Source organism: Musca domestica, unplaced genomic scaffold (genome assembly GCF_030504385.1).
Source record: "Musca domestica strain aabys unplaced genomic scaffold, Musca_domestica.polishedcontigs.V.1.1 8, whole genome shotgun sequence".
Lineage (NCBI taxonomy): Eukaryota > Metazoa > Arthropoda > Insecta > Diptera > Muscidae > Musca > Musca domestica.
Window position 1 is genome coordinate 10,010,510 of NW_026712409.1, and position 16,084 is coordinate 10,026,593.

The 16,084-nt window shown below is 32.4% G+C and overlaps 1 protein-coding gene across 1 annotated transcript in view; it reads right to left on the reverse strand.

Annotated features, from left to right (window-relative positions):
* Window positions 1–16,084, reverse strand: part of LOC101889276 (tripeptidyl-peptidase 2) — a 251,316-nt gene that overhangs the window by 195,404 nt on the left and 39,828 nt on the right. The gene's annotated exons all lie outside the window — the stretch shown is intronic.

Genomic DNA, 16,084 nt, shown 5'->3' on the forward strand with positions numbered 1-16,084 from the left:
AAAAAACCCAAGATAGTCCTTCGGAAATAAATTTTAAAAATCCACCATGAAAAATTCTTAAATCCTTCAGGAAAATAATGAAAAATCCAGGAAAATCCATAAAAATACAGATTGGACATTAAACACAATAAAAAAATTGTTAAAAATCTGCATTTAAAGGGTCAAACGATGTTCAGGACTAATTCTTAAAAACCCACATTAAAGAGACCAAGGACTTTAAAAAAAATCTTAAGGACTTATAGGACTTACCAGAAAAAAAGAAAAATTCTTAAAAAACTCACTTTTAAGAAACCACAGGACCTTCAAAACAAATCATTAACAATCGACAGAACCTTTTATAAATATTCCTAAACATCCAATAACTAAAGGACCTTCCTTAAAAATTCTTGAAAATCTGCGTTTAAAGAATCAAACGATCTTCAAGATTTATTACTAGAATTCCGCATTTAAAAGGCCAAAGGACCTTCGAAAAACCACCACGAAAAATTCTTAAACGAAAAAACCACGCAACTATCTTTTGGGAAAATACTGAAAAATCCAAGATCATTCATGGGGAAAATCCTTACAAAAATACTAAATGGACCATAACCAAAATAATAGTCAGAATTGCGATTATGATCAGGAATCTCTCAAAAAGAAGTATAGAAAAATATCTGCATTGAAAACCGATAGCCCCTATAAAATTCACGCTTTGAGGTTCATTGTGAAAAAATGACCTTCAGGAAAAATTCTTAAAACAAAAAATATAAGTTTTTCGAACTGTCCATGGGCTTCTGGGCTAGGTTACTGTACAAATTGAAAATGAATAAAAAAAATTCTCTAAAAATCTTTGATGATCCTTCAGAAAAAAATCATAAAATTTTACTGCTCATCTTAGGACATTCTTAAAAAAAACTTTTAAAATGTTCATTCTTCAGGACAAGTTCTTAAAACCCCACATTCAAGACCAAAGAACTTTTAAGAAAAATCTTAAAAATCGACGAATCGAGATTCAAAGGAGCTTCGAGAAAATCTCTTCAAAAAATTCAAAATTTCGAGAGAAATTCCTAAAAAAAAAATCCAAGTATAAGGAGCCACAGAAACATCAAATAAAATGTTTAACAATCAACAGGACTTTCAAGAAAAATTATTATCAATCGACAGAACCAAAGGACGTTCAAGAAAAATCTAAAATTCGACGTTTAGGTGGTCGAGACCTTCGAGAAAAAAATTTAAAAAATGTACGTGTAGAACCTTCAACCAAAATTTTTAACCAAAAACAGGACTTTCTAGAAAAATTCTTAATAATCAAATTTTTAGGGGCCAAAGGACCTTTCTTACAAAGAATCTTAAAAAATCCACGTTTAAGGGGCCACAGGACCTCAAGAAAATGTTTTAACAATCAGCCGGACTTTCAAAAAATGTTAAACGACCTTCCCCTAAAAAATCTTCAAAACAAATTCTAAAAAATCGACGTTAAAGAGACCAAAGGACATTCTAGAAAAATTTAAAAAATCGATGTTTAGTCAAAGGACCTTCGAGAAATATTATCAAAAAATCCAAGTTTAAAGCGTCATAGGACTTTCAAGAAAATTTCTGAAAATTGTTAAGGGCCAAAGGACTTTTCTTTAAAAATAAATTCGCGTTTAAGGGGTCAAACGATTTTCAAGAAAATTTAGTTAAACATCCATGTTTAGGAGCCAAAAGACATTCAAAAAAAAATCATAAAAAAGCCCTTATGTGAGCCAAGACCTATTAGAAAACATTTAAAACCCTAAAACTAATGAGTTCCACAAGAAAAATTATAACAAATCCACTTTTTATGAATTACAGACCTTCAAAGAAATTCTTAAGTTTTTAGATAGATTTTTAAGTTATAGATAGGTGATTTCAGAGGTATCTGCAATTATTGGCTTGGACCAGAGGCCGAAAGATATTCAAAAAAATTCTAAAAGCCCAAGAATCGAAGGGCCTTCAAGAACAAGTATTGAAAAAAACTCGGACATTTCCAAGATTTTTAAGATTTTTTTAGATGACAGTAGCTGATTTCAGAGGGAACTGCTATCAAGTGCATTGGCCCAGAGACGAAGGATCTTCAAAAGAAATTATAAAAAATCAAAGGACTGCCGAGATCAATAATTGAAAAAAAAAAATCGTAAAAGGGACCAAAGGACATTCCCAAGACCTTTAAGAAAAATGCTTAAGTTTTTGGATATCAGTAGCTGATTTCAGAAGCATCTGCTATTAGGTACCTTGGTCAAGAGGCCGAGGGACTTTCAAGAAAATTCTAAAAATCCAAAGAGTCAAAGGATATTCAAAGATAATTATTGAGAAAAACACGTAAAAGGGGCCAAAGAACATTTCCAACATCCTTAAAAAATTCTTCAGTTTTTAAATGTAAGTAGCTGATTTTAGAGGAAAATGCTATAAGGTGTCTTGAGCCAGAAGCCGAAGGACCTTTAAGAAAAATTATAAAAATCCGCGTTTGAAAGGTTCAAAGGACCTCAAAAACAAATATAGAAAAAATATGTTAAAGTGACCAAAGGACATTCCCAAGACCTTCAGGAAAAATTAAGTTTATAAAGTGCTTGGCCCAAAAGAGGAAGGGCCTTGAAGATAAATTCTAAAAATCCAGAGAGTCAAAGTGCATTTAAGAACAATTATTGAAAAAAACATCTAAAAAGGACAAAAGGACATTCCCAAGATTTTCTAAAAAAAATCTTACATTTTTAGGTGACAGTAGCTGACAAGGGCCGAAGGACCTTCAAACGAAATTCTAAAAATCCAGAGAGTCAAAGGACTTTCGTGAACGATTATCAAAAAAACAAGTTAAAGGGACCAAAGGATAATCCCAAGACCTTTTAAAAACAATTCTTAAGTTTGTAGATGTCAGTAGCTGATGTCAGAGGCAAGTTCTATCAAGTGCCTTGTCCCAGAGGCCGAAGGATCTTCAAGAAAAATTCAGAGAGTCAAAGGACATTCAAGGTAAATTATTGAAAAAAAAAACACTTAAACGTGACCAAAGGACATTCCCAAGATCTTTAAGAAAAATCCTTAAATTTTTAGATGTCAGTGGCTGATTTCAGATGTAACTGCTAAAAAGTGCTTAAGCCCAGAGATCGAAGGACCTTCAAAAAAATTCTAAAAATTCGGAGAGGCAAGGAAAATTATTGAAACAAAAACACGTAAATGGATCATAAGACATTCCCAAGACCTTTAAATTTAAAGAAATTCTAAAAAATCGGAAAATTATTGAAAAAACACGTAAATGGATCAAAAGACATTCCAAAGACCTTTAAATTTAATTTTAGATGTCATTAGCTGATTTCAGAGGAAAATGCTATAAAGTGTCTTGACCAAAAGGCCGAAGGACCTTAAAAACATTCAAAAAATCCAAAGGGTCAAAGGGCCTTCAAGAACAAATATTGAAAAAAAAACGTAATGGGACCAAAAATTAGATTTAAAATTTCTTTCTTAAACTTTTTGCTACCTTGGCTTTTGAAAACATAGACGTAACAAACTTGCCAACCTCTCAGCTATAACTCTCCCCCATTCACTCACTTGACAATTGATATATAAAATATCAAATATAAATTTCTAAAATAAACTCGAAAAAATTGTAAAACAATTCCAATATTTGGTTTATTTGTTCAATCCTTTTGTCAAGGGTGAGGGGGGTGGGGAGACCCTCTCGACAGCATGGAACTCATCCAAATCCAAAAGTCTTAAGTCGGATAATATATTATGTTATTGAACTGCAGATCAATGTACAGACAGACAGAGAGACATACAGCCAGTGAGCAGAGGCGGATAGACGGGCACGCACACAACAACTCATACAGTGTTTACACACATACATACACAAGCTGCTATATGGGTTAAATGTTAAGGACATGGGAATTGTTATGGCATGCATCCAGCAGCATATGGGGAAGTGCTGTTGGCTGCTGGCAGGCAGGCAGGGTGGGGAAGGTAGTCCATCCATTTCGAGAGAATTACAATAAAAATAAATCCTTAATCTGCAAATGGTTTGTTAGCATTACTGAGTTGTTGTTGTTCCTGCTATTGTATTTTGATATTTTTTTGGCCACAAAACAATTTCCAATATAAACTTGGATATTCATGCACTTATGAAGGAGTATGAATGTCGGTATGTCTGTTTTTATGTTGCTTTTCTTGGTAATATTGGATTTTCGTTATGAAATTGGAACTTGTTACAGTTGTTGGTGGCGCTGTTGTTGCCGTTGTTGTCATTGTTGTTCGGTGCTTGTTCTCGGAAAATCTCTCACAATGCTAAGTAGCTGGGATATGTAAGATTTTGTTTTATTCTTTCTTCGTTTTTATATGGAAATTGTATTATTGTTGTTATTATTATTTTCTGTTATACCCTACGCCAAGTTGGTGTGAATGTGAGAGTGTATGTGTGTGTGTGTGCATACAAAGTCGAAAGTCCTTTACGCACAATTCTTAAGAAATCCAAAATGATATCAATGGCTCAGGAAAAGAAATTCTGGAAAATACCCAGTAAATTGCGAAAAAATAAGGATTGCAGTGAAGATTGTCCATGAGAATAATCTCTTGAAAATCTAGAAATCTAGGAAAATAGGGATCCTTAACAAAAAAAAAAAATCAGGGTCCTTAAAATTCATATATTTTATGAACAAATGTTCGTGAAGAGATTTTTTTTTGATTTTTGGAAGGCCTATGGTCGCCATAATCCTCTACATACAAGTTTTTTCTTGGAGGACTCCTGGCCGCAAAATTGTGAATTTAAATTTTGCTACGGAACATTGAGGAATTTTTTAAATATTTTTTAAGAATTATTTCTAAACGACTATCGTAAGAATTTCTTAGAGAACCATCTCTCTATGGTCCATTGACAAATTTCGGAGATGGTTCTCCAAGAAATTCTTACGATAGTCGTTTCGAAATATTTCTTAAAAAATATTTTAAAAATTCCTAAATGTTCCGTAGCAAAATTTAAATTCGCAATTTTTCGGCCAAGAGTCCTCCAAGGAAAAAACTTTGATGCAGAGGATTATGGAGACCATATTCCTTCCAAAAATCCATGGTTTTATTCTTAAAAGAAATTGTTTTTTTGAGAAAAATTCTTAAAAAAACTCCATGGTTATCCTTGAAAAAAAATCTATAAATTCCAGAACTATTCTTAAAAAACTACAATTAAAACAGGCAAAAACCATACATTTGTCCTTAGAAAATCTAAAAGAAAAGTTAATAACAAGTTAAAAAGCAGTAAGTTCGGCCGGGCTGAACTTTTAATACCCTCCACCATTTGCAACGAATTTGGAAATTTTCAAAGAATAAAATCCTTAAAAAAATTCTGTTAAAATTAAAAAAAAACCGAATATTGTCGTTATATTGAGGTCTATACGACGTGGACCTACATAGGTATTGTTTGTCATAAGTCATTACCATATTCAAATTCGAAACCTGAAATAAACGGTGAATAATGTAGTTAAAATCCTCAAAATATCGTATATAGGGAGGGGTACCGTTATATCGGAGCTGTGCGAAGAACTGGGCCAGCATAGACAATATTCTGTCATAGGCTGTAGCATCCATTACGAACTTCAAATACGACATCTCAAACAATTTCGGTGGGTATTGTACCTAAACTCGTCAAAATACCGAATACAGGGAGGTACTGATATATGGGGCCTATACGAAGACCTGGACCTGCATAGACAATTTTCTGTCACAGAATGTAGTTCCCATAACGAACTCTAAATACGTAATTTGAAACAATTCTGGTGAATAATGACGTTAAAATCATCAAAATACTGAATTTAGGGAGGTACCGTTATAGGGGGGCTATATGAAAACGTGGACCTGCACAGGCAATTTTCTGTCTTAGGCTGTAGTATCAATTTCGAACTTCAAATACCAAATTTGAAACAATTCCGGTTAATAATGTCGCTAAAATCATCAAAATACCGAATTTAGGGAGGTACCGTTATATGGGGGCTATACGAAGACGTGGACCTGCACAGACAACTTTTTGTCATAGGCTGTAGTATCAATTTCGAACTTCAAATACCAAATTTTAAACAATTCCGGTTAATAATGTCGCTAAAATCATCAAAATACTGAATTTAGGGAGGTACCGTTATAGGGGGGCTATATGAAAACCTGGACCTACATGGCCCATTTACGAACTTAATCTGCCTACTGGCAAAATAAACATGTGTGCCAAATTTTAGCCTTCTATCTCAAATCGTTCGTAAGATAGCGTGATTACAACAGACAGACAGACGGACATCGCTAAATCGACTTATATTGACTTATAATCGATCAAGAATATATATAATTTGTTGGGTCTGAAATGAGTATTTCGAGGAGTTGGAATGGCGGAGGGTATAAAAATAGCCTCTTTCGATTATGAAATTTGTTTTTTAATCCACATTTTTGTGTCTAAAGGACCCTGCAAAAATTAAGAGATCCAGAAAAAATCTTAAAAAATGCACTTTTAAGGAGCCACAGGACCATCAAGAAAAATCGCCAGATCCTTTAATAAAAATTTCTAAGCATCCAATAAATTTCAAGGACTAAAGGACCTTCCTTCAAAATCTACGTTTAAAGAATCAAACGACCTTCAAGACAAATTAATAAAAAAAACCGCGTTTAATAGGCCAAAGGTCTTCAAAGTCGACAAATTCTTAAAAATTAAAAAAAAATAGCCTCTTTCGATTGTGAAATTTGTTTTTTTATTATTATTTTTTTATTTTTTAACATTTTTTTATTATTTTTTAACATTTTTGTATCTAAAGGACCCTGCAAAAATTTAGAGATCCATGTCAATAAGACCAAGGGATCTTTAAGAAAAATTTTTAAAAAATTCAAATATCCACAACCAAAGGTCCTCCAAGAAACATTATTAAATATCAACGTGATCTTCAAGAAAAATTCTTTAAAAATCTACGTTAAAATCGGGTCAAAGGTCTGAGAGACCACGAAAATATCTAAGAAAAATTCTATTTCATGGTAAGGCAATTATGTAAGGCCAATTTTAAGCAGTCAAATAACATTCAAGAGAAATCCACGTTTTTTTTTTTTTTTGGGTCAAATGCAATCGTACTCAAAATATTGACCCTTTGTGGGGCAGATACCAGAAGAAGTGGACCGATATATCCCATCTTTACAGCAGATCTTGTGTAAGTTAAAATAATGGGATGTATGAAATTTGAAGAGAACCGGATGTCTATTTGGGATTTTATGATAGTTTTTGTTAATCAAAACTCTGAACCCTTTTTTGGGGAGGTACCAGAAGAAATGGTCCGATCTCTACCATCTTTATAACAGATCTTGTGATGATAGAAATATTGAGATGTGCCAAGTCTGAATAAAATTGGATGTTAATTTAGTGTTTTATGAGCTTCATGAATATTCAACATTTTGACCTTTTGTGGAGGAGATACTTGCACCTGACCTAGAACTGACGTAAATATCAAGATTTGCAAAGTTGGAAAAAAATCGGATTATCGATTCTCTTTCTGTGTAGAAAATAAATATTTTTTTTGAAAATCTCGATCATTTGTGTGGGACGTACCAGAAGAAGTGGGCCGATATATTCCATCTTAACACTAGTCCTTGGGTTAATAAAAATATTGTGACATTTGAAATGTTAAACTATCGGACTCTTACATCACATTTTATAAGCGTTATAATTTTTCAAAATTCTGATCCTTTGTGGGAGAGGTACTTGATGGAGTGGACCGGTACTGTCCATTTTCGCACCTGACCTAGAACTGATGCAAATATTAGGATTCTCAACGTTGAAGCAAATTCGGATTATTCTTTCTTTTCGGAGTGGACCGATATCCTCCATCTCCGAACTCGATCTAAGTTCGATAATAATATAACGATTTAATAGCCAGACAGACAGAATGACGGACAGACAGTGGACGGAAAAAAACAGTAACATCAGCAGAAATGGTTCGAAAAGTAAAGAAGCGACTTGATCGAAACCCGCGTCGCAGTGCCGGAAAAATGGCTCCTGTGCTGAACATATCGCAATATTCCATTCGGTAAATATTGAAAAATGAGCTCGGGGTAAAGACATTGAAATTCCAAAAAGTGCAAGAACTTACACCGCAACAGAATGAAAATAGACTAAACAGTAAAAGAGTTGCTTCGCTTGGCCGAAAGTGTTGAACTGCCGATTTTGGATTTATCCAATTTCCAGCAGTTTGCAAAGAGGTCAGCTGAAAATGTGCACATTCGGTTGGCCACCAGAACTCAAGGGCCGGTGGCATTAGAATAAATGCCGAATATTATCGCGAAAATATTCTGAAGGGTGTATTAAACCCTTGGGCACGCAAACATTTTGGTCGCAGACCTTGGACATTCTAACAGGACTCAGCACCATCGCACTCAGCACGCGCCAACCATGAATGGTTACAAATGAGGTTCCTCGCTTCATTTCCAGCACACAATGACCACCAAAATCTCCGGATACCAATCCGTTGAACTATTGTGTGTGGAATATTTTGGAAAGCAAGGTTGGCACTAAAAAAAAACCAAAATGGCGATCACCTTAAACAAGCGCTTCGCCGGGAATGGGCCAAAATACCGAAGAGCAACATTCGGTCAGCGTGTGACGGTTTCATTGGCCGTTTTAAGGCCATAATTCGTGCCAAAGCTGACCAATTCGAACAAATCTAAATTTATCCCAAAATTTGATGTTATTTCCGATATTTTTAGCTTTAATTTAATAAAATTTGTAAAAATTATGGCCTTTGACTTTGTTGAAGTTCTTTTATCTCACCCTCTATATATCCATATCGATTTAGTGGGTCCGGGTCTTGAACCCAGACTTTCTGGCCAAAAATCCAGGTCCGTTCCCAAAGAAAGAAATACTTTCCCGGAATCAGGGTGCAAATACCTACGTCTAGAAAATGTTTCAAAAAATCGAGAGTTTTGGCTAAACCTAGGTATTCCCTGCCTTACCCCCTGGTAAACATTACCATCGTTCTCCACTAATAAACAAACGTTGTTTTTGTAAAAACAACAATAATGGGATAAAGCCTGACCATTTTGCAACAACAAAATACTACGGTATACCGAACAAAGAAGCCATTACTGTTCTATTTTTGCTAAACGCTTCTTGAAAAGTCGTTTTGAAGGGTTGATAATCCGGCAAGAGAATTTTTAAAAATTCCCTTTTTTTTGTGAGATTTTTTTCTTGAAAATAAATTGAAAATTAGTAAAAAGAAATTCAAAAAAAACTGGGTATGATCCACCTTATGATAAAAAATGATCTCTGAGTAGAGAGTTCGTAATCCTTAAAAATCCTCATAAAATTTGATAACTCCTCAAAAAATTAAAAAGAAATCTATGAGTATGGGATTGTTCGTTCGAATTAGGCATTAAGGAATACGATATTTCCAAAAGAAAAACATCCCAAGAAAATATTTAAAAATTCCAATATATCATGAAAAATCTCCAAAATACAGCATCACCAAGTCAGCCAAACTGTACAAAATCGTTTTTACTCTACATTTCCTCCGTAATCTCATTAGAAATTCATGATTGTGTCGAAAAAAAAAAAACACATAAGTACATATGTATGCATAAATGTATGAATGCGCATACATATAAATTGAATTTCTATATAACGATTATCGCACTCAATTATTGAATTCTAAGAGAGTGTATGTGTGTGTGTGTGCGGGTATGTGTGGTTATGGATTTGCAAGCATTTCATTTCATTTGCTTCGTTTTTTTCTTTTTTTTTTTTTTTGCTTTTTTTGTAATTGGCACATTCATGCCAAGTGTCATTCAGAGTGGCTCTCTTGAGAAGTAGAAGTTCATATGCAATTTATTCTTAAAGGCACCATTTTCAGATGTTCCTGGGAATTTTGTGAGGGTATTTGTGTGGGTGTGTCTGCATGCATTTCAAGTGTTTGTCTAACAAATACAATGTTATTCATTTATGTTTATTTAACAATTTAACATGAGTTGTTTCTTTCTTTTTTAGTTTGCTGGAAGAGTTTGGAATATTGAATTCTTTTTTTTTTGTGTTTTGAATACAAAATAAAGAACAAGTCTAAGGATCGAAATCTATTCTACGAAAAATTTGATAGAGGAGATAATTTGCAATGCAAACAGGTTTTTATTTTGTTAACAAATTTTAAGAGATTTTTTTTTTTTTTTTTTGGAAAGGTAAACCAATTTTTTTTGAAGAATCAAATGGATATTGATATGGCAAAAGAGAATGAGACCATGTCTGTCGGAGTAAGAAAATCAATTGGGGTTATGTTTGTGGTGTGGCAATTCATTTCTTAATTGCTTGAAAATATTTGAGTGGCAAGGAATTTAACAAATTCCTGGTCGATTTGGCAACATTTCGATAGGAAAGGCTGTGAAAGAGGTTTTCCTTAAAAACAATTTTTTTTTATAAAAATGTTCTTATCGGCCAATTTACCGAGCAACTTTTCTATAGGAAAAGTTGTTAACGAGCAACTTCTCTATAGGAAAAGTTGTTATCGAGCAACTTCTCTATAGGAAAAGTTGTTATCGAGCAACTTCTCTATAGGAAAAGTTGTTATCGAGCAACTTTTCTACAGGAAAAGTTGTTATCCAGCAACTTTTCTATAGGAAAAGTTGTTATCGAGCAACTTTTCTATAGGAAAAGTTGTTATCGAGCAACTTTTCTATAGGAAAAGTTGTTATCGAGCAACTTTTCTATAGGAAAAGTTGTTATCGAGCAACTTTTCCATAGAAAAAGTTGTTATCGAGCAACTTTTCTATAGAAAAAGTTGTTATCGAGCAACTTTTCTATAGGAAAAGTTGTTATCGAGCAAGTTTTCTATAGGAAAAGTTGATATCGAGCAACTTTTCTATAGGAAAAGTTGTTATCGAGCAACTTTTCTATAGGAAAAGTTGTTATCGAGCAACTTTTCTATAGGAAAAGTTGTTATCGAGCAACTTTTCTATAGGAAAAGTTGTTATCGAGCAATTTTTCTATAGGAAAAGTTGTTATCGAGCAACTTTTCTATAGGAAAAGTTGTTATCGAGCAACTTTTCTATAGGAAAAGTTGTTATCGAGCAACTTTTCTATAGGAAAAGTTGTTATCGAGCAACTTTTCTATAGGAAAAGTTGTTATCGAGCAACTTTTCTATAGGAAAAGTTGTTATCGAGCAACTTTTCTATAGGAAAAGTTGTTATCGAGCAACTTTTCTATAGGAAAAGTTGTTATCGAGCAACTTTTCTATAGGAAAAGTTGTTATCGAGCAACTTTTCTATAGGAAAAGTTGTTATCGAGCAACTTTTCTATAGGAAAAGTTGTTATCGAGCAACTTTTCTATAGGAAAAGTTGTTATCGAGCAACTTTTCTATAGGAAAAGTTGTTATCGAGCAACTTTTCTATAGGAAAAGTTGTTATCGAGCAACTTTTCTATAGGAAAAGTTGTTATCGAGCAACTTTTCTATAGGAAAAGTTGTTATCGAGCAACTTTTCTATAGGAAAAGTTGTTATCGAGCAACTTTTCTATAGGAAAAGTTGTTATCGAGCAACTTTTCTATAGGAAAAGTTGTTATCGAGCAACTTTTCTATAGGAAAAGTTGTTATCGAGCAACTTTTCTATAGGAAAAGTTGTTATCGAGCAACTTTTCTATAGGAAAAGTTGTTATCGAGCAACTTTTCTATAGAAAAAGTTGTTATCGGACATCTTTTCTATAGAAAAAGTTGTTATCGGACATCTTTTCTATAGAAAAAGTTGTTATCGGACATCTTTTCTATAGAAAAAGTTGTTATCGGACATCTTTTCTATAGAAAACGTTGTTATCGGACAACATTTCTAGAGAAAACGTTGTTATCGGACATCTTTTCTATAGAAAACGTTGTTATCGGACATATCGAGCAACTTTTCTATAGGAAAAGTTGTTATCGAGCAACTTTTCCATAGAAAAAGTTGTTTTATAGAAAACGTTGTTATCGGAAAGTTATCGGACAACTTTTTCTATAGAAAAAGTTGTTATCGGACAACTTTTCTATAGAAAAAGTTGTTATCGGACAACTTTTCTATAGAAAAAGTTGTTATCAGACAACATTTCTATAGAAAAAGTTGTTATCGGACAGCTTTTATAAAGATACGTTTGTAATCGGACAGCTTTTCGATAGGAAAAATTGTTATCGGACAACTTTTCTATAGGAATAATTGTTATCGGACCACTTTTCGATAGGAAAAGTTGTTATCGGACAACTTTTAATGGGGAAAAGTTGTTATCGAACCACTTTTCAATGGGAAAAGTTGTTTTCGTACAACTCTTCAAAGGGAAAAATTGTTATCGGTCACTTTTCAATGGGAAAAGTTGTTATCGGCCAACTTTTCAATGGGAAAAGGTGTTTTCTGTCATCTTTTCAATGGGAAAAGTTGTTATCCAACAACTTTTCTATAGAAAATGTTGCTTACAAAAACAACCAAATAATTTACCTTAAAAATCCTTGCAATTGAAAACTTCTAAGCTTTAAAAAGATAATTTTCAATTACTCCTTTTCTTAGCATATAAAAGGAGTTTCTCCATTTGCCATCGAAGTCATACCATTTCGAAACCCCTTTCAAACAAATTCTCAGAATGTTGTCTATAGCTTCGAACTGAAGAAAAAGTCACGTAACATTTAACATTTCAATAGATATTTCGAAGATGTGATTCTTTACGCTTCACATAACCTCTAAAACTAACTTGGAAATGTCTGTATGTCTGTCTCTTCGGCTATCAATGCCTAAAGTATGCAATTTTCAATTCGTCGTAGTCGTTGTCCGTCGCGTAATGAAGTTTGCCAACAAACTTTTGGGGGAGACTTTTTTCCGTTGGTATGTAATCTTAATGTTCACTTAGCAGAATATTACATTATGCGGGAAGGTGGGGGAGGAGTGGGTGGAACACCCCTTTCCCCCATTGACTTTGCTTTAAAACTTTTAGCAACAGCTATTATCGTATTAAGGGTTCATCGTCAAATGCATTTCTCAATAAATGTAATATTCTCCTTGATGATCATCATCATGGTAATGTTGTTGTTGTTCCACCTAATGTTGTTGCCAGCCAACCAGTCAGCCAGTGTTGGTGTTGCTGTTGTTGTCACTTTTAAGCCAAATAAATGGTTTAGCACTAATTTAAAACAAATGGAGCAACTTAACTAATTCTATTGCTGCTTATGTTGGGAAATTTAAAAATGAAGTTTCAGTTCTGGGATTTTTATGAGCTCAAAAAAACACACACACTCAGAGACACACCTTCATTCTGGCTAAGGTATTCAGTTCATTAGAGTGGAGAATGTGAACTTTTGGGTGAGCATGTGTGTGTGTGTGTGTGTTGTGGTAATGGTAACCAAATGCATGCTGTAAGTGCTACACTGAGGCAAATGGGGTTCAGTTTTCCCACATATAGATATGGGCAAAATGGAAATATTCTGGTGGAATGAGTTTTCAAACTAAGTTGATAAAAAATATATAAAGAAAAAGTTATTTTCAGAAAAATTTGCTCAGTGTATTCGAGTTCACAGATGTGCTACTTTCCCCAATTTGTTACAAAGTTTAGAGGTTTGTGACATTTTTAAGGGATAACATCCAAAGAAGCCTAAGTCTATAAATAAACAATTCAAAATAATGTCTTTGTTATTAATCGATTTGGTTATTATCGAAAATTTCCAAAGAAAATATTTTTTTTCTGTTGGATAATTTTACTGGTTGTATCGAACAACTTTTCTAATGGTATTGTTGTCATCGAAAAACTTTTCTCATGAAAAGATTTGTTATCGAAACACTTTTTTAACAATAACGATTTTGTCGTATCGTTTTCCTCGTGAAACTGCTATTATCGAAAAACTTCTTTTAAGAAAAAGTTGATATAGAAAATCTTTTTTTATCGAAAAACTTTTCTATAGAAAACGTTATCAAGCTACGTTCCTATAAACAATATGTCCATCGGACATGTTTTCAACACTACTATGGGAAATGTTGTTATCGAACAATATCTTGATGGAAAATGTTGTTATCGAATAAGATTTCTGTAGAAAAAGTTGCTGTCGAACAATATTTCTATAGAAAAAGTTGTTATCGAACAACATTTGTTATTATCGAACAACATTTCTATAGAAAATGTTGTTATCGAACAACATTTCTATAGAAAATGTTGTTATCGAACAACATTTCTATAGAAAATGTTGTTATCGAACAACATTTCTATAGAAAATGTTGTTATCGAATAACATTTCTATAGAAAATGTTGTTATCGAATAACATTTCTATAGAAAATGTTGTTATCGAACAACATTTCTATAGAAAATGTTGTTTCTGTAGAAAATTTTGTTATCGAACAACATTTCTATAAAAAATGTTGTTATCGGACAACATTTCTATGGAAAGTATTGTTTTCGAACTACATTTTTATGGAAAATGTTGTAATCGAACAAACTTTCTACGGAAATTGATGTTATCGAATAAGATTTCTGTAGAAAAAGTTGCTGTCGAACAACATTTCTATAGAAAAAGTTGTTACCGAACAAAATTTCTATAGAAAAAGTTGTTATCGAACAACATTTCTATAGAAAATTTTGTTATCGAATAACATTTCCATGAAAAACGTTGTCATCGAACAGAATTTCGATGGAAAATGTTGTTATCGAACAACATTTCTTTGTAAAATGTTGTTATCGAACAACAATCTTGGATGGGTGTTGTTATCGAACAACATTGCTATGGAAAATATTGTTATCGAACAACATTTCTATAAAAAATGTTGTTATCGAAAAACATTTGCATAAAAAATTTTGTTATCGATAAACATTTTCATGAAAAATGTTGTTATCGGGCAACTTTTTTTTGGAAAAATTTTGTAATTGAATAACACTTTCATGGAAAATGCTTTTATGAAACTACATTATATGAAAAATTTTGTTATCGAAGAACTTCTATGAAAAAATTTGTTATCGCACAAATTGTTTTCTTGGAAAATGTTTCAACATTTCTATGGAAAATGTTGTTATCGAATAACATTTCTAAGAATAATGTTATCGAATAACATTTCTAATAAAAAAGTTGTTATCGAACAACATTTCCATGAGAAATGTTGTTATCGGGCAAGTTTTTTTTTTTTTTTTTTTTTTTTGGAAAATTTTGTAATTGAATAACATTTCCATGGAAAATGCTTTTATAAAACTGCAATAAATGAAAAATATTGTTATCAAACAGAACTTCTATGAAAAATTTGGTTATAGGCCAAATTTTTTTGGAAAATGTTGTTATCGAACAACATTTCTATAGAAAATGTTGTTATCAAACAACATTTCTATAGAAAATGTTGTTATCGAACAACTGCAGAAAATGTTGCTATCGAACAACATTTCTATAAAAAACTGTTATTATCGGACAACATTTCTATGGAAAGTGTTGTTATCGAACATATCCAGGGAAAATGTTGTTATCGACCAAAAAAAATGTTTTTATCGAACAACATTCATAACGGAAAACGATTATGAAAGGTTCTTATAGAAAGGTTTTTATAGAAAATTTTGATATCGATAACATTTTCTGTATAAAATGCTGTTATCGAAGCATTTTTATTTATAAAATATTGTTATCGAAAAGATTTTAAGTAGTTTATATGGGTAAAATTGTGTTGTCGAATAACTGTCTTACAGAAAAAGTTGTTATCGGACAACTTTTCCATATATGTTTTTGTAATCAGAAATTTTTTTCTTTTATCTATCCAATTTTCTATAGAAACTGCTAGTATCGATAAAGTTTTCCACAGACGAAGTGTCTATTAAAGGAAACTTCTATACAATGTTTGATTATTAATCAAATTTTCCATGGAAACATTTGCTATAGATCCTATTTTTATAGCAAATCTGGTTATCGATCCAATTTTCTATAGAAAATGTTGTTATCGAACGACATTTTTATAGGAAATGCTGTTATCGAAAAAATCCTTATAAAATGTTTTTATCTAAAAAGTTGCATCACAAAAATGTTGTTATCGGCAGCATTTTATATTCGATGTGTTGATTTGTTGTGTTATCGAAAAATTCTCTAAAGAGAATTGTTAAAAATAAACATTTTTTCAAATTCTTTTAAAAATATT